At 39.4% G+C, this 21,432-nt stretch overlaps 3 protein-coding genes across 5 annotated transcripts in view; 1 reads left to right on the top strand and 2 right to left on the bottom strand.

Annotated features, from left to right (window-relative positions):
• The window catches only part of LOC115435629 (zinc finger protein 239-like), a 72,205-nt gene extending 54,582 nt beyond the window's left edge, over positions 1 to 17,623 (bottom strand). Inside the window, exon 1 of one of the 2 annotated variants that reach the window (XM_030158172.1) lies at positions 17,540 to 17,623. The gene's annotated coding sequence lies outside the window, so the exon portion shown is untranslated. Of the gene's footprint in view, positions 1 to 7,602; positions 7,816 to 17,539 lie in introns of those variants that run through there. The other variant, XM_030158175.1, reaches the window with a different exon arrangement.
• The window catches only part of LOC115435617 (aldehyde dehydrogenase, mitochondrial-like), a 534,672-nt gene that overhangs the window by 340,768 nt on the left and 172,472 nt on the right, over positions 1 to 21,432 (bottom strand). The window lies entirely within an intron of this gene.
• LOC115435619 (zinc finger protein 664-like) overlaps positions 1 to 21,432 on the top strand; it is a 493,117-nt gene that overhangs the window by 334,772 nt on the left and 136,913 nt on the right. The gene's annotated exons all lie outside the window — the stretch shown is intronic.

Raw genomic sequence — 21,432 nt, 5'->3', positions numbered from 1 at the left:
TTGCATGTGAAACTTTTTTTTTTTTTTTTTTTTTTTTTGCTGGGCAGTGTACAGACCTGATCAAAATCTTAAGACCAGTTGAAAAATAGCTAGAGTTTACCTTTTGCACATTTGAATCTTAATGAGGTTTTAAGTAGAGCTACAATATACAAAAGCAAGAAGGGGAAGTGAGACAAAAAGCCCTTTGAAAAAGTAATTTATTGAAAACAACAAGTAAACTGAAATAGGCTGTTTATCAGCTGATCAAAAGTTTAAGACCGCAGGCTATAAAAGCCAAAATCTGCTCAAAATTCTCATTTTCTGTCGGGCATTCACACGGTCATGCCCTCCTGATGGCTAAAGCTAAGAAGCTTTCTCTTCTTGAACGTGGTCGGATCGTCGAGCTGCATAAGCAAGGCCTCTCGCAGCGTGCCATTGCTGCTGAGGTTGGACGCAGTAAGACAGTCATTCTAAATTTTTTGACAGATCCTGAGCATTATGGAACAAAAAAGTCAAGTGGTAGACCCAAAAAAATTACACCTGCGCTGAGCCGGAGGATCCGATTGACTGTCCGTCAAGACACAGGGTGGTCCTCGACCCAAATTAAGGCCCTTACTGGTGCCGACTGCAGCGCAATAACCATCAGACGGCATCTGCGGGAAAAGGGTTTCAAAAACAAAAAAACGAATTCAAAGACCTCGTCTCCTGCAACGCCACAAAACTGCCCGTTTAGACTTTGCCAGGGAGCATCAAACATGGGACACTGAAAGGTGGAAAAAAGTTTTATTCTCTGATGAGAAAAATTTTAACCTTGACGGTCCAGATGGCTTCCAACGTTACTGGCATGACAAGGAGATCCCACCTGAGATGTTTTCTACCCGGCACAGTGGAGGGGGGTCCATCATGATCTGGGGTGCTTTTTCATTCAGTGGAACACTGGAGCTTCAGGTGGTGCAGGGTCGTCAAACGGCGGCTGGTTACGTGCAGGTGTTGCAGCGGGCATCCCTCATGACTGAGGGCCCTCGTCTGTGTGGTAACAGCTGGGTTTAAAAACAGGACAACGCTGCAGTTCACAAAGCTCGCTGGACCAAGGACTTGTTCAGGGAGAATAACATCACTCTTTTGGACCATCCCACATGTTCCCCTGATTTAAATCCCATAGAGAACATTTGGGGATGGATGGCAAGGGAAGTTTATAAAAATGGCCATCAGTTCCAGACAGTTGATGCCCTTCGTGAAGCCATCTTCACCACTTGGAGCAATGTTCCCACCAGCCTCCTGGAAACACTCGCATCAAGCATGCCCAAACGAATTTTTGAAGTGATTAACAAGAACGGTGGAGCTACTCATTACTGAGTCCTACTGAGAAAATTTTTTGTTCTGGTTTGGAGAGTTTTTTGTAATTTTTTGAGCGATGGTCTTAAACTTTTGATCAGCTGATAAACAGCCTATTTCAGTTTACTTGTTGTTTTCAATAAATTACTTTTTCAAAGTGCTTTTTGTCTCACTCCCCCTTCTTGCTTTTGTATATTGTAGCTCTACTTAAAACCTCATTAAGACCCAAATGTGCAAAAGGTAAATTCTAGCTATTTTTCAACTGGTCTTAAGATTTTGGTCAGGTCTGTATATAAAGGTCTAAATAAAAGAGGCAAGGCAAGTTTATTTGTATAGCACAATTCATACACAGGGCAATTCAAAGTGCTTTACAAAAATGGGAAAGAGACAGGTTAAAAACACACAATTACAATTAAAACATAATCAAAACATGAATAATAATCAATTAAAATGAAAGAGAAGGAAAAAAAAGTAAAAGAGTACAGATAGAATCCTTTCAGTTGATTAGAGCTGTTTTCAGCCTGGACTTAAACGTTGTCACAGTAGAGGCCTGTCTCACGTCATCAGGAAGACTGTTCCAGAGTTTAGCTGCATGGAACTGAAATGCAGCTTCACTGTGTTTAGTTCTGACTCTGAGCACCAGCAAAAGACCAGTCCCTGAGGTTCTCAGGGTCCGAGATGGTTCATATGGGACCAACATGTCAGATGTACTTTGTTGCTAGACCATGGAGAGACTTATACAGGTGCAGAGGTGTTTTAAAGTCTATTCTCTGCACAACAGGAAGCGAATGCAGAAATATAAATATAAAAATATACAAACATATATAGCTCTGAATACATATACCAAATATACATAATAAAACACTCAAACCAACACAACAGACTTTTTCAGCCACCAAACTATATTTTCCAGGTCATTTTCATGGCACAACTACTCACAATAGATTTAATTGCCCTTTGGTCATAACTCCAGAGCATCTGTCTTGCCTACACTGGCACTATGCAACTACTGGGTTTGGGTCCGTACCCCTACACAAAAAGAACTACAAAATTTGACTGCTTTATGCATATGTCATGTAATTGAGGGGTGCATGTGCACACAGTGACTGGCAGTAAGGAGTATGGCATTCTGGCTTTTGAACGTTTATGTTCATTTTTAAGGAATAAAGGAGACGAGCTCCAGGGGAACGTTTGCTTCCAAAAGGATTTTAAGGACTGTTGTGCCATGGGTTTCACCGAGACATGGCTCATCGAACAGGACCACAACTCTGATCTCACCATTGATGGCTTTGGGACCCCCTTCTGACTGGCCCACAATACTGAAGTAACGGGTAAAACACAGGGAGGTGGGGTATGTCTGTATATTAATGAACTACAGGGGATGGACAAAATAATGGAAACACCTTAAAAAATCAACAAAATATAATTTAATATGGTGTAGGTCCGCCTTTTGCGGCAATTACAGCCTCAGTTCTCCGAGGTATTGATTCATACAACTTGTGAATTGTTTCCAAAGGAATTTTAAGCCATTCTTCAGTTAGAATACCCTCCAACTCTTTTAGAGACGATGGCGGTGGAAATCGACGTCTTACTTGAATCTCTAAAACTGACCATAAATGCTCAATAATGTTGAGGTCTGGGGACTGTGCCGGCCATACGAGATGCTCAACTTCATTAGAATGTTCCTCATACCATTCTTTAACAATTCTAGCTGTATGGATTGGGGCATTATCATCTTGAGGTGAAGGTGTTTCCATTAGTTTGTCCAACACCTGTATACTGTAGCTCTGTTACTATCAGAGAATAAATCTATACACCAGACATTGAATTGTCAGTGTCTCCGTGCCCAATTTACCTGCGCCGGGGTCGGAAAAAAACAAACATTCTGCCCTCTCAAATTAAAGTTTGCAAAGTTTCAGGAAGTAGAGAAAAGGTAAATGACACAACAACAACAGCGGGAAACTTAGGGGAATTAGTAACGTGTTTTAAGTTTCTCTTTACAAAAGGAAACGCCGGTTCAGCCTCCTGCACAATATTTGATGTTGTACAAAGATCGCAGATTATCTCATTGGATGCTCTGAACTTTATATTGGGTGATTTTAATCATGTCTCACTGAGGAAGACCGTAGCAAATTTCTATCAGTATGTCTCCTGTTTTGCCTCAGGAAGTTTACCAGCATCAATGGCTTGTCAACAAACATTACCGAGATACAACAGTTTTTACAGACAATACTGCTTTTTGACTTTAGGGGGACCCCGTGAGCAAAAGTCCCATGGTGTTGCTTTAAGATAAAATTAAAGCAGCAATTTATACAATATGTGCTAGACAATATATTATCAATGTGATAATTAAAGAAATATACATAAATAAGTGTGAAAATATAGTTGTTTTAATAAAAAATACATGTGGTTATTAAATCAAATTTATCATCAGTTTCATCTTCACTCTTCAACTGTTGGTTCCATGAGACTGATCCCGATCATCTTTTTGCAGGAGTCTGGGTTGTACGGTGGTGGAGATGTGTCTGAAAAGTCTCCCTGGGTCAAATTCAAGGCCATGGTGGCAATATTCAAGATCACCACCCAGCCCACCAACCCCCTGCTGCCCTTGCACACGTCCGCTCAAGCTCTGAAAAGTTATAAACAACATTTTCAAACTGCGGAATAATAAGAAAAACTCATCTCTGTCCAGTGAATGTCGACAAATACACACTTTCTACTGTGTTAAGGAGACGGAGTTGTTCTTTTTTCACTTCTAGTGCTTCTTTTTTATCGCTGTCTCTTATAAATCATTGTAAACTCCAGCCTTAGACAACTCTTCATATCTATAATCCTTCATGTCGGATGACAAACAGTAGCTGCACGAGTTTAATGAACAGGTTTATTGTTTTTCAGGAGCCCATACCACCCGGGAATTAGTATCAGATGATAAATAACAACACAAACCTTATGAGACAAACCTGATAATGGAGAAAAATGTCAAAATAACGTAAAAATCAAGTTAAAAACAGGAACAATGCATTTACTAGCTTCAGTCCCCAGATATTGGTATAAAGAATACTCCTATCTCCATGGCAGTACATTAGAGCACACTTCTTTACTCTTGAGGACAACAAAACACCGCTTTCAGTCTGGTGTTTGTCTTCACATCTGGACTATATAGAGCCAGATCTGGAGGTTTTTAAGTTTGATGTTCTTTTGAAAGACTTCCCACAACAGTCACAGTTTTATGATCTTTCTTCAGAGTAGATGGCTCTGTCTTTTGAGGTCATGTGATGTGATGCAAGCATTGTCACATGAGTCACAGCCATATGATCTTTCATCTCTGTGGATTTGTAGGTGGGTTTTAAGGACACACATTCTGGTGAAAGTCTTCCCACACTGGTAACAGCCATATGGTCTTTCTCCACTGGGGATGCATAAGTGTGTCTTAAGGCTACTCATGTGAATGAAAGTCTTCCCACACTGTACACAGTAATATGGTGTTTCTTCACTGTGGATCCGTAGGTGTGCCTTCAGGTTATTCATTTGGGTGAAAGTCTTCCCACACTGGTCACAGTCATATGGTCTGTCTCAAGAGTGGATGGCTCTATGTCTTTTGAGGTCACGTAATGTGATGTAAGCCTTATCACATTGGTCACAGCCATATGATCTTTCTCCTCTGTGGATGTGCAGGTGAATTTTAAGCCGACTCACTGTTGCGAAAGTCTTCCCACACTGGTAACAGCCATATGGTCTTTCTCCTCTGTGTAAGCGTATGTGTCTCTTAAGATCATTCATGCTGGTGAAGGACTTCCCACATTGGTCACAACCATATGGTCTTTCCCCTCTGTGGATGTGTAGGTGGGTTTTAAGCCCGCTCATTCTGGTGAAACTCTTCCCACAATGGAAACAGCCATATGGTGTCTCTTTGCTGTGGCTGCGTAAGTGTGTCTTAAAGCCATTCATCTGAGCGAAAGACTTCCCACACTGGTTACAGCTATATGGTCTTTCTCCGGTGTGGATGCGTTGGTGGATTTTAAGGTCACCCTTTCTGATGAAAGCCTTTCCACACTGGTCACAATCATATGGTCTTTCTGTGCTATGGACACGTAGGTGTCTCTTAAGGGTAGACAGCTGTGTGAAAGAGTTCCCACACTGGTCACACTCATATGGTTTTTCACCACTGTGGATGCGTTGGTGTCTCTTAACGTCATATGTTCTGGTGAAAGTCTTCCCACACTGGTCACATGTGGGTCTTCCATCCATGTTTACTGGAATCAGGTGATCTTCACCAGATACAACTTTTAGGTTTCACTTAAAATCCACCTTTGGCTTCTTCCTACATCAAAACACAAAGAAACAGAAGAGGTGGTCACTGAAATGCAATGGAATGGAACAGAACAAGCATATCTCTTCAGGATGAGATTAAGCAGATAGACAAATTTAACTAATTAGGTAATTTTAAAGAGGACATTTTCAAGACAACCCTTATTAGAGACATGTTTCCTTTATGAGACCAGAAAATTACAGATAATAACAGAAATATTGAAAGATGTTGACAAATGTCAGGTTCTCTCCAGTGTTGGCAGATTCTTTAAATAGTTACAGAATCCCAAAACACTGCAAAAACTTATTTAGTTTTGTCATTGAAAGTAAAGTAAGACCAATTCAATGTATTATTAGGGCCCAAGTGCTAAGAATTGGCTGCAAAGGCCCTATTGTATATGTAATGTTTTCTATTATCATTATTAGTGGTAGTAATAATAGTATTTTTTTTAAAAATAGTTTTGTAGGAAGTTTTGCGGGCCTGAATATGCGAGAAAACTCAATACTCTTATTCTATAAGTGAAAATTGATGTAAATTCAACAACGTACTAATGAGTTCAATTAAAACAATTTCTTAGTGACAAAACCTCAGAACCCGTTGTGCAGCCACGATCATATGATGTCACACAAGGTCACCAACTTAAATGGATTGAATCATGAACTTGTTAAGGCTTTTCTGACCAAATTTGAGATGGATATGTTTAACATGCACATCAAAATGCTAAAACATTTATTGGTACTAATAGGAGTCAGATTCAATATTGTCATGTCATTATGTTCAGGGTGTGACTCTTATCATGCATGTGAAGCCATGATGATGTATGTAAATAATATTTAATTTAAAATTCAAATTATTTATTTTATTTTCATTAAAATATTTATATTTTCATTTTCACTCATTTGTGGTTTTTCTACCTGTCTTTTTTCTCTGCAATTGCTTGTTGCATGTTGCTGCTGTTAACTGTGAAACTTCCCCACAGTGGGATAAATAAAGTCTTATCTTATTTTGTCTTAAACTTGGTGCTGATTGGACAAAAATTGTTGAGTTATAACAGATTTTGGGTTTTTTTACCACTGCGCCCTGAACTACAGTGGCCCTGAAGGGAAAACCACAACAACAAATTGCAATTGTGGGTTTTTTTTTCCTTATGTGCCTTTCTTGTTCTTGTGTGCTTGTTCTAGTGGTTTGCCCTTCAGGGCCATTGTATTGAACACATGGGTGACAGCCACTCACTATTTCTTTTTTTCCATTTTAACGACATAGAGATACAATAATACAGCAAAATACATCAACTAAAACATCAAAAAATTTTGTCCATCTTGACAGCTCACCAGATCCAAATTATACAACAAACAGTTGGGAAAAAGGAATGCAAACCAGCAATTACTGTAAACTCTGATTCACGAACTGTTTCTAGTTTTTCCAGTGTTGTTCACATTTTTTAAAAGAATGTCTCAAAGAAAAAGTTATATTCTCCATAATGTAGACTTCATGTATTACATCTGTCCATTCTGAAAGTGTCAGTGGTTCTGGTTCTAACCTTCTACCACCTACTGATCTGAAAGAGCTCTCAGTTCCATCCAATCCATCTAGACCACTACTCTGTCAACATGCAGGCTTACTGGGGGTTCCTAGAATCTCCAAAAGTAGGACGGGACCCAGAGCCCTCAGCTATCAAGCTCCTCTATTGCGGAACCACTTCCCTGCCTCAGTCCAGGAGGACAGACCCTCTTTACGTTTAAGACGGTGGGTTCATCCACTCATTCATTTTGTTGGTCTAGTCTGTGCTGGTGGGACAGGACGCTGGTGCTGTCTGTTCACTGTTTCTAACCAAAATCAAAACTTTTGACTGCTGACTGACCACTTTGTAGTTTATCTTTTATCTTGTAACTACCTTATGACATTCTAGTAAGATCCTTTAACCGTGCAGCTAGGCTACCCAGCTGCCTCTACCTGTTTCCTGTGGGAATGCTGTGTACCTGCTAACTTCCACCATCAACACCGACTACAACCTGCCTTTCTCTCTGTCGATGGTAGGAGTGTTTTCCTGTCATTCTTGGTGATGTCCAGCTCCCTGATGAAGGGTGGTTCAGTGTCTGTCTGCCAGCTGTCTCTCTGGTTGTCCTGGCTGTTTCTGCCTGTTAGCTGCCTGTTACTCAGCTGTCAGCTAGCTCCCACGGTCCGGCTGCACCTAGCAGCTGCACCTGTCACTTTTTTATAGATATTATTTTAATAGATAAAAAATGTACTAACAAAATCATACGTGGTGCTGTCACATTGAATTGCTTCCTTTTATCATCTAAAAGGAAAAATCTGTCAAAAGATTATCCTAAAGAGATTATAATCAGGATTAGAACCACATACCTTACTCTACCCATATCACCAAAAGCTAAAGAAACACATTTTAAAACCTTAAATTATATCTATCCTTGTAAAGAGTTTCTGAGACTACAAAGACATTAAATATGGAGTTATAATACAAAACAAAAAACAGGAGATGATGTATAACACCTTAATTATTATGGCCAAACAGTTTATCCACAGATATAGATTCATGAAGAACTACCCACCGTTCTTAGTTTATATGAACGAGATAACGCACTTAAAAAAAAAAAAATACTGAAATGTGTCAGAACCAAACAAGCCTTGATTGTTTATGATAATCTGAATGTACCGATTTCTGATTAGACCTCGGACTTTTATTTTAGTTACGGATTTTATTTCATTTTACTTTTTGATATATATTAGAGTGATTAATCGGCCCGCTGATCAATCAGGCCGATTATAGCCTATTACTGATTAATCAACATTGGTCAACATGTAACCGAAGTATTATCTTTTTTTCTACGCAGATACTCTGTTGCTCTGCTCCTGTGTGTCTGTCTGTGCTGCACTCTGCCCGAGTGCCTGGCCCCTCCCCCTCCCCCTCCCACACAAACACACAGAACAGCGAAGTGCAGCATCACCTCCCACACGCACTTGGCTGCAGCAGAGGAGACAAGAGAAACAGTGAGAGAAACTGCTTTTTTTTTTACTCCATGGTAAGCTGTGACTTTGTAAAACAATATAACACTACACTTTAGTGCCCCATGACAATATCATCCCTGTGGAGACACGCTGTTAGGGCATGCCAAGGTGAGCATTCTAGTTTTTTTCATGCAAGTTTTAGAGAGTGTATTACAGCGTTTTAACGTTGTGTAAGTTGTATCTGTGAAATAAACAAAGAGCAACTGTTAATTCCCACATCCACCATTGTCTATAAGACTATTATAGAGCATTTTAAAGTTGTGTAAATTAATATGTGCTCATGTACAGTATATATCCTGTGTATATCAGTGTTCTTATTTTCTATATCAGTGATATATTGATTATTCACCAATATATCAGCTTTTTTTAGCCCCCAGTATTGGTATTGCTATCAGCCCCACAAATCCCATATCGGTCGGACTCTAATATATATGTCGAGGCCCAAAACGGAATCTGTCCCGATTCAGAATCGGGCCGGTTCTGAAGCGGGCCGGCCCAGAATGGAATTCTATTCTAGGCCGGCTCAGAATGGAATCCTAATTCAACCTGGCCCAGAATGGAAGTCTATTCTGGGCCGGCCCAATTCAGAATCAGGCCGGCCCAGATTGGAATTCTATTCTGGGCTGGCCTAGATGTGATGTGAAAACAAGTGGGGCTCCTCAGTATATAAATGGTGGGGACCACAGGATCATCAATTCATTTACTATCCACCATGGAGCAACGTACAACATTTGAGCAGCTGCTGGAGAACCATATTTCATCACTGTGTCCAAGTAGGAAGGACAAATTTCTACTAAGTGAGGACCAGTACCAGAAGATCATAGCAGCCTTAACCCTGGAAAAAGGACAGAAGTGTGCAGATGGTGCCAAGTTTAAACACTGGAGCCACAGCAACTTTGAAACCCAGATCATTGGTAAGTACCCATAATTCCAATATAGTCCAGCAATTTTAGGCATTTTTTTCTGTATTCCTATAATACTAAAATCATGAAAATTAAAATGATTAAAATGTGTGATGTTTTTGCATTCATAAATTAAGAATTTTAACTGTCATGAAATTGGAATGTATAAAATGGCAGCACCTAATGTGATATTTTTGCATTCATACTTTTAATAGCTGTTTTGCAAGCAGAATGACTTAAATGCTAGTCCCTAAATTGATACTTTTGCATTCATAGATTTTAGCTGTCATGAAATTAGAATGATGGAAATGGTTGCACCTAATGTGATATTTTTGTATCGTAATTTAAGAATAATGGAAACAGCAAATGAAATCAGTGAAAATCAAAAGGTGTTTGACTTCAAATTCTGGTATTGGAACTATTTGAGTATCCTTTGCTCCATGATCTTTGTTCTCTGCAGGCAACAAGACAGTGCTCTTCTGCAAGAAGACGGCCAATCCTGTCATCACCAAAGACGACTTGTATACTACCATCCACCAGTGCCATGAGAGAATTGGCCATTGCGGGCGCCACAAGACATGGGATGACGTCAAGAAGAACTACGCCTTTATACCAAGGGTTGCTGTGGAAATCTACCTGCAGACCTGTCTCGCCTGCAACACCCGTCAGCCTGTGAAGCAGCCAAAGTCAGCTAAGCCCATCATCTCCCTTGGGTTCCTCACAAGAGTTCAAGTAGACCTCATAGACATGACCAGCAGACCTGATGGTGACTTCAAATGGATTCTTCATGCGAGAGACCACTACTCAAAGTTTTCCTGGGCATTTCCCCTCACATCCAACAGAGCTGCAGAGGTAGGTTGATTAACAGGTTGATTTATGCTATTTGTTACTATGGATTTTGATATTCATCTAAAATATAATTTGTTTATTGTAGCTTTATCCTGACTAATGTTATTATGGAATGTTTCAGGTGGCTGAGAAACTTGTCATGCTGTTCTCCATGTTTGGACCACCCAGGATTCTTCAGTCCGACAATGGCAGAGAATTTGTGGCAGCAATCATCACTGAGATCACAACCCTTTGGCCAGGCATGTTGATTATCCATGGCAGACCTAGGTACCCCCAGAGCCAAGGATGTGTTGAGCGAGGTAAGTCTTAAATAAATTTATACATTTAATCTCACGTTTAATCCATGTAAAGTTATTAATCATACATTTAATCCATGTAAAGTTAAATTCTTAAATTAAAATACATGTATATCACAGACATATGCATCAATTTTTAATGAATGAAATATCCTGTACATAATATAAGCTTATATTTATGTTTATATTTATTATTTTCTTTCATTCAGGAAATGGTGATCTACAGTTGAAACTGGGGAAGTGGCTTGAGGAGCATGACGTCACCTGGTCAACTGCGCTGCAGTTTGTTACACATGCTATAAACACATCGACAGCAAGTGCCACTGGTAAAACACCGTATGAAGTTGTTTTTGGACAAGCACCTCACCAGGACTTCTTTCTTCTCCAGCAGTTAGCAGAACAGGTACATCAACATCAAATTTTAAGCAAAAATGTACAATAATCTATTTCATGGTATTTTTACTGCTTGTAAATGTGACACTGTGAATGTTTGTTCTAATTTGCCATTCTGCTATGTTTTAACAGGGTTCCTTGGAAGAAGAGGACATCGATCCTGCACTGTTTGAACCAGAATCCGAGGTCCAAGATGTCCTGCCGGAACCACAAGAGGTCCTGCTAGAGCCACCAGAAGCCCAGCAAGAGCCACAGGAAGATTTGTCAAATGGCATTGTAAGTAGGCGTTCATGTAAAGATGATAATTTCATTCAATTCAAATTATAATGTCATTATATTCAAATATGAGTCTAATCTAGAAAAAAAAATCATATACAATTTTTATATCCTGTCTTTCACAGGAAGAACCACAGACTTCTGCAAGGGCTCTACTTGATATGCTTTCTTCAGCTTCATCATCCACTAGTCGAACCACCGAATTCCAGAAAGATGAGGTTCCTTCGTTATACCAATCCACTGCAACAGCTGTTTCATCGGGACCATCATCCGTGAAGCGTAGCCACGAGTACTACTTATTGCACCAAGCCAACATTGTAGCAGAAGGCTTCAAGATCACCAACCGCAACACTCTCCATGGATCTACATTTGACAAGGATTCCCACACCATCATTCAGATCACCAATGTCTTTGATGATTCCTTCATCCCGGAGAAACACAACCCACAGGAAGAACCACTGCAAGAAGGACAGTATGTGCTTTGGAGTCTTGACAGCCTGGCTGACACTGATTCATCGGACTCTCCTCATTCAAGAGTTAGACGTGAAGCAACTGCATCATACCTACAAACTGGTAAATATTCTTGACAATGTACTTCTAAAAATTTCCTCTGATTCATCTCAATTTATAATGATTTTCATTCCAATTTTCTGTTTCTGTTATTCACTAAGCGTATTATAATGCTTGTATGCTTCCTCCACAGCTCAACGCCAGAACCAGCGACACACTAAGCAGACACAATAGCTTAAAGACTACTCTGTAGGCGCTACTGTCAGTATCTGGATCAATAATGCAGACCGCACAAACACAGGTTAGACGCATTCTTAGACAAATGTTCATTGGCATAGGACTTTAACTTCACTGCTGCAATGTATTTCACTCCTTATGTATTATTGTTGTAACAATATACATGTGTATAATCAAATCAAATACATAATGAATTTAATCCAGGACATACATGTAATTTACAAATTTAATCACACTGTTATTTTCTATTTTCAGATGCCAGAGTACTTCCTTGTAAGGTTCTGCAAAAAGACACCTCATCTCGCACCCCGTTCAAAGTCTACTGTGCTACTGGGATTATTAACCTGTCCTTCTCTGCAGCTGACCTGGTAGATATGAAGTCTGTCGTGTTTCCAGCCCATGAGAACGCCGACCCGCAAACTTTGTCCGAGATTTCCCTCATCCAAGCCAGCAGAGACCAGACCAAATACAAGTGTACCACCTCTACCTCCAAGTGCCAGTGCCATGGGAGCTGTATTTTGAATAAATGCCGCTGCAAGAAAGCTGGACTCAAGTGTTCTACCAAGTGCCACGTGAACAACCAGGGATGCCAGAACAAGTTCTAAGACTTCAGTGCAAGTTTGATTGCATATTCAACAATGTGACATTTTTGGTCTATTAGTGCCGATTTACATTTTCAGTCTTACATACCTTGAGTAACTATTGTCAATTTCAGTCGATTTCACTGTACCATATATTGGTGGGGAGTACCACACCACTAGGTTCTATTTGTAAAGAAAGTGTATTATAGTTTACAATTAAAATGTTGTTTGTTTCATTTTTTTTTCACATATTTGCAAATTCCATGTATTGATTTTTGTAATAATTTAGATCATTTGCATTAAACATGGTATAAAAATAATATTATAGCAGCAGGATTCCATTCTAGGCCAGCCCAGAATAGAATTCCAATCTGGGCCAGCCTGATTCTGAATTGGGCCGGCCCAGAATAGACTTCCATTCTGGGCCAGGTTGAGTTAGGATTCCATTCTGGGCCGGCCCAGAATGGAATCCTATAGAGATTCCATTCTAGGCCAGCCTAGAATAGAATTCCATTCTGGGCCGGCCCGCTTCAGAATCGGGCCGGCCCAAAATGGAATTCCATTTTTGGCCGGCCTGATTCTGAATCGGGACAGATTCCGTTTTGGGCCTCGACATATACATATACTGTTCTCTACAAATATGCTGTAAATGCTCCATCCGGAAAATAGTATTTCTCTATGGAAATCTTTTGAATGTAATGGCGGAATTTGCTCAATAAATTTCGAGGAAAAAAAAAAAAGCAGCAACTGCTAGCAGCTCCAGCCATAGTGCTAACCTCTCTGCCTCTGTTTCTCTTGTCCATTGCCAGTTTCCCACTCACTTAGGGGCCGTTTACACGGCGTAGGATTCAGTCGACTCCGGGAAGATTTCATCGCGGATTAGCCTTCTGTTAACATGGAAACAGTGCCTAGAGTGCCTGAATCTGGAAACTTTTGATACCAGGGTCCAGGGTGGAATGTTATCGATACACTCCGCATTTCAGCTCCGTGTTAACGCGAATCGGAGCGTTCCGGAGTAAAATATGACGTCACCGCATGCGCGCGCAGCCAAGAACCGCCAGTTAACACACTCCAGGCCAGTTGGTGGCAGTAATGCGCCTCCAAGCTGGTTTGCCAGCCTCTGTGACACAATAAAGCTGCAGAAAAAGAAGGAACAACCACAACAACAATGGCCGGTTTCAGAACAACATACGTGCTGCTAACTGTGCTCAGCTCGTCTGTCCAGACAAAGAAGTCCTGCGTCTTTGTACGACCACTCGCCATTGTTGTTTGTAAATAGTGTTGTCCGCCTCTTCTTCTTCTTCTCCTCATTTAAAGGCTGTCTAAACCGGAAATCGTTTGTGCGCAGGCGCATGTTTTACCGCCACTGTTTCACTACAGCTCTACATCACCAGCTACTGGTCTGGCATGGCCACTACAGCATATTCAGCCGTCCTCGCGGACTCATGTTAATGCAGATCGTTATCATAGCAGCTTCGTCTTAACGCGGAATGATTTTATAACGCAAAGGAGAAATCTTTGCGGAGTGTTGCCGTGTAAACGTACCCTTACTCACCCTCCTTGGACAGTTTTCTCCTGTGCTGTCCTATCCAGTCAGACTGTGGAACACTTGACTCTGCTGTGACTCTCCTCCACCTGCCTGTGGGACTGCTGGCTGTGGCTATCTCCGGACTAATGGTGCGTTCAATGTTCAACTACTCCGTCTCACAACTGCTCAAACTCAACACTCGCTCCATTCCATCACGTATATCCGCCATAAAACAATACAGGCTCCAAACCAGACCTCGTGATATCCATAGAGGGTCACGGAGAAACTTCATTTACACTCAACCTGCCGGCTCCAACTCCATTACATCCCTCTGGTCTGCTGGACTCTCCATCACAGCTCGTAAGCGTCATCAGAGGACAGCTGCTGTAGGGAGTTGTACCACTGAAAACATCATCAGACTGCCCCGCTCTGAGTAGAATGGAAATCGCAGAGTGGATTTCAGCCTGCTTCCACCACTTCAGAGGATTTCTGTTAAATCCAATATAAAAATGGAGCTTTTCATCACGCAGTTCCTTACCAACAAAGCCTGTCTGATCCATGATCATATTCTGAAGTAGAGCTGCAACCGATTGATCGACTCAAGTGATCCAAAAAAATCATTCAACCACAATTCTCCTGAATCAAAGCTTTGTTTCCTTCATTTCTCTGCTGCTAAACATTGATTCCACTGTTGTGTTTCACACGGACGCTTATTGTGACGCACAAAGAAGCTTCAATTCAGGGAAACTGCAATAGAATATCTCCCCTCAATCAATTCGAGTCAATTAATAGAATCAGGAATTTTTGCATTCGCTTCAAGCACCTAGTCAATTAATCGGTTGCAGCTCTATTCTGGAGAAGTACATTCATTAATTTGCTGATTTGCTGAACCTTACTGAGACCTGGCACCAACCTGGGGACTTCTCCTCCTTAAATGAAGCCTGTCCTTCTGGATACAGCTACCTGCAAAGGGCAAACGGGGGATACTCAGGACATGAATCCATTTGTTTCATTGACTGTTAACCTAACTAATTATTTGACTGTTACTTTCATATTCAACAAATTCTATAAAGCCCTGTGAGGCGACCTTGTAGTGATATTGACCTCTAAAAATAAAATTTAATTGAATTTTCAACTTACACAGGAGCATTATATATATATATATATATATATATATATATATATATATATATATATATATACATATGTACATATGTACAGGGTAGGGAAGCAAAATGTACAATGAACATTTAGTTGTTTTTTCTCAGCAGGCACTACGTCAATTGTTTTGAAACCAAACATATATTGATGTCATAATCATACCTAACACTATTATCCATACCTTTTCAGAAACTTTTGCCCATATGAGTAATCAGGAAAGCAAACATCAAAGAGTGTGTGATTTGCTGAATGCACTCGTCACACCAAAGGAGATTTCAAAAATAGTTGGAGTGTCCATAAAGACTGTTTATAATGTAAAGAAGAGAATGACTATGAGCAAAACTATTACGAGAAAGTCTGGAAGTGGAGGAAGCAACAAAAAAACGTACCAAAGCTTTTATTAAAGCTCTCAAATCCAAAATCCTAAAGGATCCAACCAAATCCATGAGAAAAATGGCAATTGAACTTGAGGTAGACAACAAGACCGTTAGAAATGCAGTAAAATATGATTTGAAGTTAAAATCTTTCACAAGAACACCAAAACACTTGTTGACAACAACAACAAATCCAACTTTAGCAATTTTTGGGAATCATGTTTATGGCCGCCTTCTAGCCCAGATCTAAACCCTCTGGATTCTGCTATTTGGGGCGTTTTAGAACATGCTACCAATAGAACATCACACAGCAATGTCGACTTTCTTAAAGATACTATTAAAGAAGAATGGGAGAAGTTGTCACCCGAATATTTGAGGAACACTTGCGCAAGTTTCAGGAAGTGTGTGAAGGCAGTTATTGAGAAAGAAGGAGGACACATAGAATAAAAACATTTTCTATTATGTAACTTTTCTTGTGGCAAATAAATTCTCATGACTTTCAATAAACTAATTGGTCATACACTGTCTTTCAATCCCTGCCTCAACATATTGTAAATTTTGCTTCCCCACCCTGTATGTATATGTATGTATACAGGGTGGGGAAGCAAAATTTACAATGAACATTTAGTTGTTTTTTCTCAGCAGGCACTACGTCAATTGTTTTGAAACCAAACATATACTGATGTCATAATCATACCTAACACTATTATCCATACCTTTTCAGAAACTTTTGCCCATATGAGTAATCAGGAAAGCAAACATCAAAGAGTGTGTGATTTGCTGAATGCACTCGTCACACCAAAGGAGATTTCAAAAATAGTTGGAGTGTCCATAAAGACTGTTTATAATGTAAAGAAGAGAATGACTATGAGCAAAACTATTACAAGAAAGTCTGGAAGATACTATTAAAGAAGAATGGGAGAAGTTGTCACCCGAATATTTGAGGAACACTTGCACAAGTTTCATGAAGCGTGTGAAGGCAGTTATTGAGAAAGAAGGAGGACACAGAATAAAAACATTTTCGATTATGTAAATTTTCTTGTGGCAAATAAATTCTCATGACTTTCAATAAACTAATTGGTCATACACTGTCTTTCAATCCCTGCCTCAAAATATTGTAAATTTTGCTTCCCCACCCACAGAGTACAAAACAAAACAACCATTTGTCTAACAGGAATAAAACCCAGTCTCATATAATACAGAGTTCAACCAATCTTATATGTAACATAGAATATATGTCAAATTACCATTACTATACATATATATATATATATATATATATATATATATATATATATAAATTACAGTCTAATTCAATGTGATTCAGTCAGAGGTTACTGTATGTTCATTGTATCTATGGACAGAATATCCTCTTGTATGCGTCATCTCTAACTTTGTACATGTACCAAACATCCTGCCTCACTGACACACATACATGACTTCATACTATATTAATGATGTGATTGGAAACACAAAATGGGACATTTTGAGACACACTAAACACAATTTGTATCGGAGAAGTATTATTTATGTAAAACTTACAGTATTGGCCAGAATCACCTCTAGTATGATTAGTTTAATACTTTAATACAGTAGACCAATCTGATGTGCCACAGCAGACACAGTACAGATGTATGTATTTTTCTACGGGTCTTAGCTTTAGCCACCTTAGCTTTTGTAGCCGCGGTGAGCTGCTCCTGAACACACATGTAAACTGTTCGGTCTAAATGTGACTAACTGTAGCTGTTCTGTTTTAACACTCATTATTCGCATGAAACCTACCCGTATATGCAGGTTAAAACACGGACTACCTCTGTTTTGGAAAAGCTCATTCAAACGCCTCACAGTTAGCTTGTAGCTTCTCTCCAGATGACTCCCGTTGTTTTTGACGGGGAATCATTGCGCCTGCGCAGAGTGAAGTCTTCCTCTCGCGTTAGCTTGATGAGACGTTCCTTCTCCGCGGTGCTTCCATCTAATGGTTGTTTTTCGTCACATCAAATGTGGAACAGGCAGTCTGCATTTATCGTAAAATACTGAGAACAGATGGACACTGGAACACAGACTATAGGTGCAGTTTTATTTTCTGACAGACATAAAGTACATCCCTTTATCTTCTCATCTTTTTCTCTTGAATGTGAAATCTTAACAGTTGGATAGAAGTTTCTTATATTTACTTGACAAAACTCACTTCAGTTCAGTATATTAATTATATTAATATAGATCACTGATCAAACTAAAATAGTGTCAACCAGTTTGAAATGTGTGTAGATGAAACAAGGACCATATTTTTCCATCTACGCTGGTTTTGGCCGTTAATAAGAGGACACTGACCTCACACCACCTTCAGGAATGTCTCAGTGAGGCGCTGGTGTCATTACTATTCTTCTGACTTTAAAATACTTTGTAGAGGAGGAGACTTGAAACCAAGTCCTATCACTACTTTTGAGTATTCTACCTGTCTGAGCCAATGAGGCAGATGATCTGTCTGTCTTTCTTCTTCAGGTTTTAAGTCACTTCCTTGGGTGGTGGACTTCAAGACAGTGATATCTAAGCTGAGTCTTGAACCCTGGTTCATATTTTACCTTGGAAGCTTTCTACCAGACTGAGCCAGTGAGACAGCTGTGATTAGTCTTAAGGGTTTAAGTTACTACTCTGGGGGGTGGACTTTAAAATGTTCTGTGAAGCATGAAACTTGAACCCAAGTCCATTTGGGACCTTATAAGAATCTTCCCAGACTGAGCTGTTGAGACAACTGCAAAGACATTTTTCAGGTTGTAAGTTAAATAACGTCCTCCTGGATGCAGATTGTACACGTTTTTGTAGATGAAGACCCCATGATCAATAACTCAGATGATATACTACAAAATGCAAACTACTGTAAAAAATTTAAAGACGGCTAAACCACAATTCAGTCCATAAGAAATGAGGTAACTCAAATAGCAGTTAAGAGTGATTTCAAGGTGTTTAAAGCATTTATTCCAATGGTCATCAGTGGTCAAATGGTAAGGCTATACTATGTGCTTCAAAAGTTGAAATTTCTGACTGTTTCAAATTTGCTCAAACTATCTTCTACATCATTAAATGGTTAGTGCAATATTTTTGCTAAACTTTTGAATTCAAATCCACTTTAATCCCTTTCAGCCACTTCTTAAACAGCATTCACATATTTCAACCAGTCGAGATATTAATTCTTCATTGGAGTAAAGTCAAATATTTACATGCATTTGGTTATTAGTGACAGCTGTTTACATGAAAATATGATGCAAATAATTCAGACAAGAGAAACAAACTTAAATAAATCAACTAAATTAGGATGTAGAGCAGAGCTTTAATATTTGATCAGCTCTCACATGAAGTTTCACATAATACATTTCAATCAATGTTTAAATGAAAATCCAAACATCGTGATGGTTGTAAATCAACATACCTGTAGTTCCTCCATTTGAACCAAGGATGGCGCCATTTCATCAATTTATTCACTTCTGTTTCAGACTAACTGTTCCATCAACTCACCTGAATCTGAAGCTGAGTTGAATTTTTCTGTTGAAGCTCTATTTCAACTGTTTGACATGTTAGTGAACTTCAGACCCACAAGTCACATGAGCCTAACTGGAACCTCCACCTCGAGGTCAAAGGTCACCTCGTCTGCCCTTCATTTGGCTTTTACAGGTTTACCAACAAATGCTGTCATGTCCAGACTCGTTGTGTGTCTGAGCTGTTGGAGACTCACTGAATTTGACCAGAAAAGCTGAGGTTATTATAATTTCATTGATTTTAATTAAATAAAGAGCATTTGAACCACATTCATGGTAAAGGGGGCCATCAGTGTCCCCTAGTGGTTGAAAATAAGGCTTTACTATGTGCTCTGAGAAATAAATTTTGTTCCATAAAAAAAAAAAAATTGTTGAAAAATAATTGTGCATAATGCCAAATGCATCAGCAAATGGTTTGTAAATTCTTTAGGGGTGTTTTAAATCACTTATCAGGGGATCTTACCTCCTTACCAATCTCATTGTGTCTTCATGATGTTTTGATCACTTGTCACCACTTGCTGATTTTAACCTCGCTCTCCTTTCTATAAGAATCATGTCATTGTGTGCCATGCCATTATCTTGTGTACGTAAGACTCACTGCCTTTGCTCCTCCTCACCCTTTTACCCCTACACCTTAGCCTTGTGCTTTTGTTTAAGTAGGGTCCTCCTTGCATCATGGATCAGACAGGCTTTGTTGGTTGGGGACTGGGTGTTTAAAAGTTCCATTTTTATATTGGATTTAGCAGAGATCCTCAGGTGGACAAATGTAATACACGAAGTCTACACTGTGGAGAATATAACTTTTTCTTTGAGACATTCTTTTGAAAAATGTGAAAAATACTCGAAAAAGTAGAAACAGTTCCTGAATCAGAGTTTACTGTAATTGCTGGTTTGCATTCCTTTTTCCCAATTGTTTGTTTTATAATTTGGTTCTGGTGAACTGTCAAGATGGCCCCATTTTTTTCATGTTTTCGTTGATCTATTTTGCTTTATTATTGTATCTCCATGCTGTTAAGGCAAGACACTACAGGTGAATAGGGTAAAATTAAAAGAAAAAAAAATAGATATCACTATGAAACTTCCTCAGTTGATTACTTACACAAGTATGAAAAACATGTATTACAAGTTTTTGAAATGTGTATGTTTAGTTATGCAAATTAGGCTTTATCCCATTAAATATTTTGCATATATTTTCACTCACACAGTGTCTTTCTCCGTTGTGGATGCGTAAGTGTACCTTAAGGTGATTCATATGATTAAAAGTCTTCCCACACTGGTCACAGCTACATAATCTTTCTCCAGAGTGAATGCGTAGGTGACTCTTACAGGTAGACGCCTGGGTGAAAGTCTTCCCACACTGGTCACAACCATATTGTCTTTCTCCGTTGTGGATGCCTTGGTGTCTCTTAAGGTTACTCATGAGTGTGTAAGTCTTCCCACACTGGTCATAGCCATATGGTCTTTCTCCACTGTGGATATGTACGTGTGTCTCAAGGTTCTTCATGTCAGTGAAAGTCTTTCCACACTGGTCACAGCCATATGGTCTTTCTCCTCTGTGGATGCGTAGGTGCATCTTAAGGTTATACATTCTTTTGAAAGTCTTCCCACAATGGTCACAGGTGGGTCTTCCATCCATGTTTGCTGGAATCACGTGATCTTTGCCAGATACAACTTTTAGATTTCTGTTAAAAATCCACCTTTGGCTTCTTTCTACATCAAAACACAAAGAAACAGAAGAGGTGGTCACTGAAATGCAATGGAATGTCAGGGAACAAATATCTGTTCAGGACCAGATGAAACAGACAAAATTAACTAGTTGGGTAATAGATAGGACATTTTCAAGACAACCAATATTTGATGGTTTCCCCTGAAGAGATGTGTTTCCTGTATGAGACCAGAAAATAACAGATAATAACAGAGATATTGAAAGATGCTGAAAAATGTCAGGTTCTCTCCAGTGTTGGCAGATTCTTTAAATAGTTACAGAATCACAAACACTGCAAAAACTTATTTAGTTTGGTCACTGAAAGTAAAGTAAGACTAATTCAATGTATTATTAGGGCCCACGTGCTGAGAATTGGCTCCGAAGGCCCTACTGTATATCAAGTTGTTGTTGTCGTTGTCATTGTTGTTTCTTCTTCT

The sequence above is a fragment of the Sphaeramia orbicularis genome, chromosome 16 (genome assembly GCF_902148855.1).
Source record: "Sphaeramia orbicularis chromosome 16, fSphaOr1.1, whole genome shotgun sequence".
NCBI lineage: Eukaryota > Metazoa > Chordata > Actinopteri > Kurtiformes > Apogonidae > Sphaeramia > Sphaeramia orbicularis.
The sequence above is the reverse complement of the archived record's forward strand: the minus strand, read 5'-3'. Positions and strand labels throughout refer to the sequence as shown.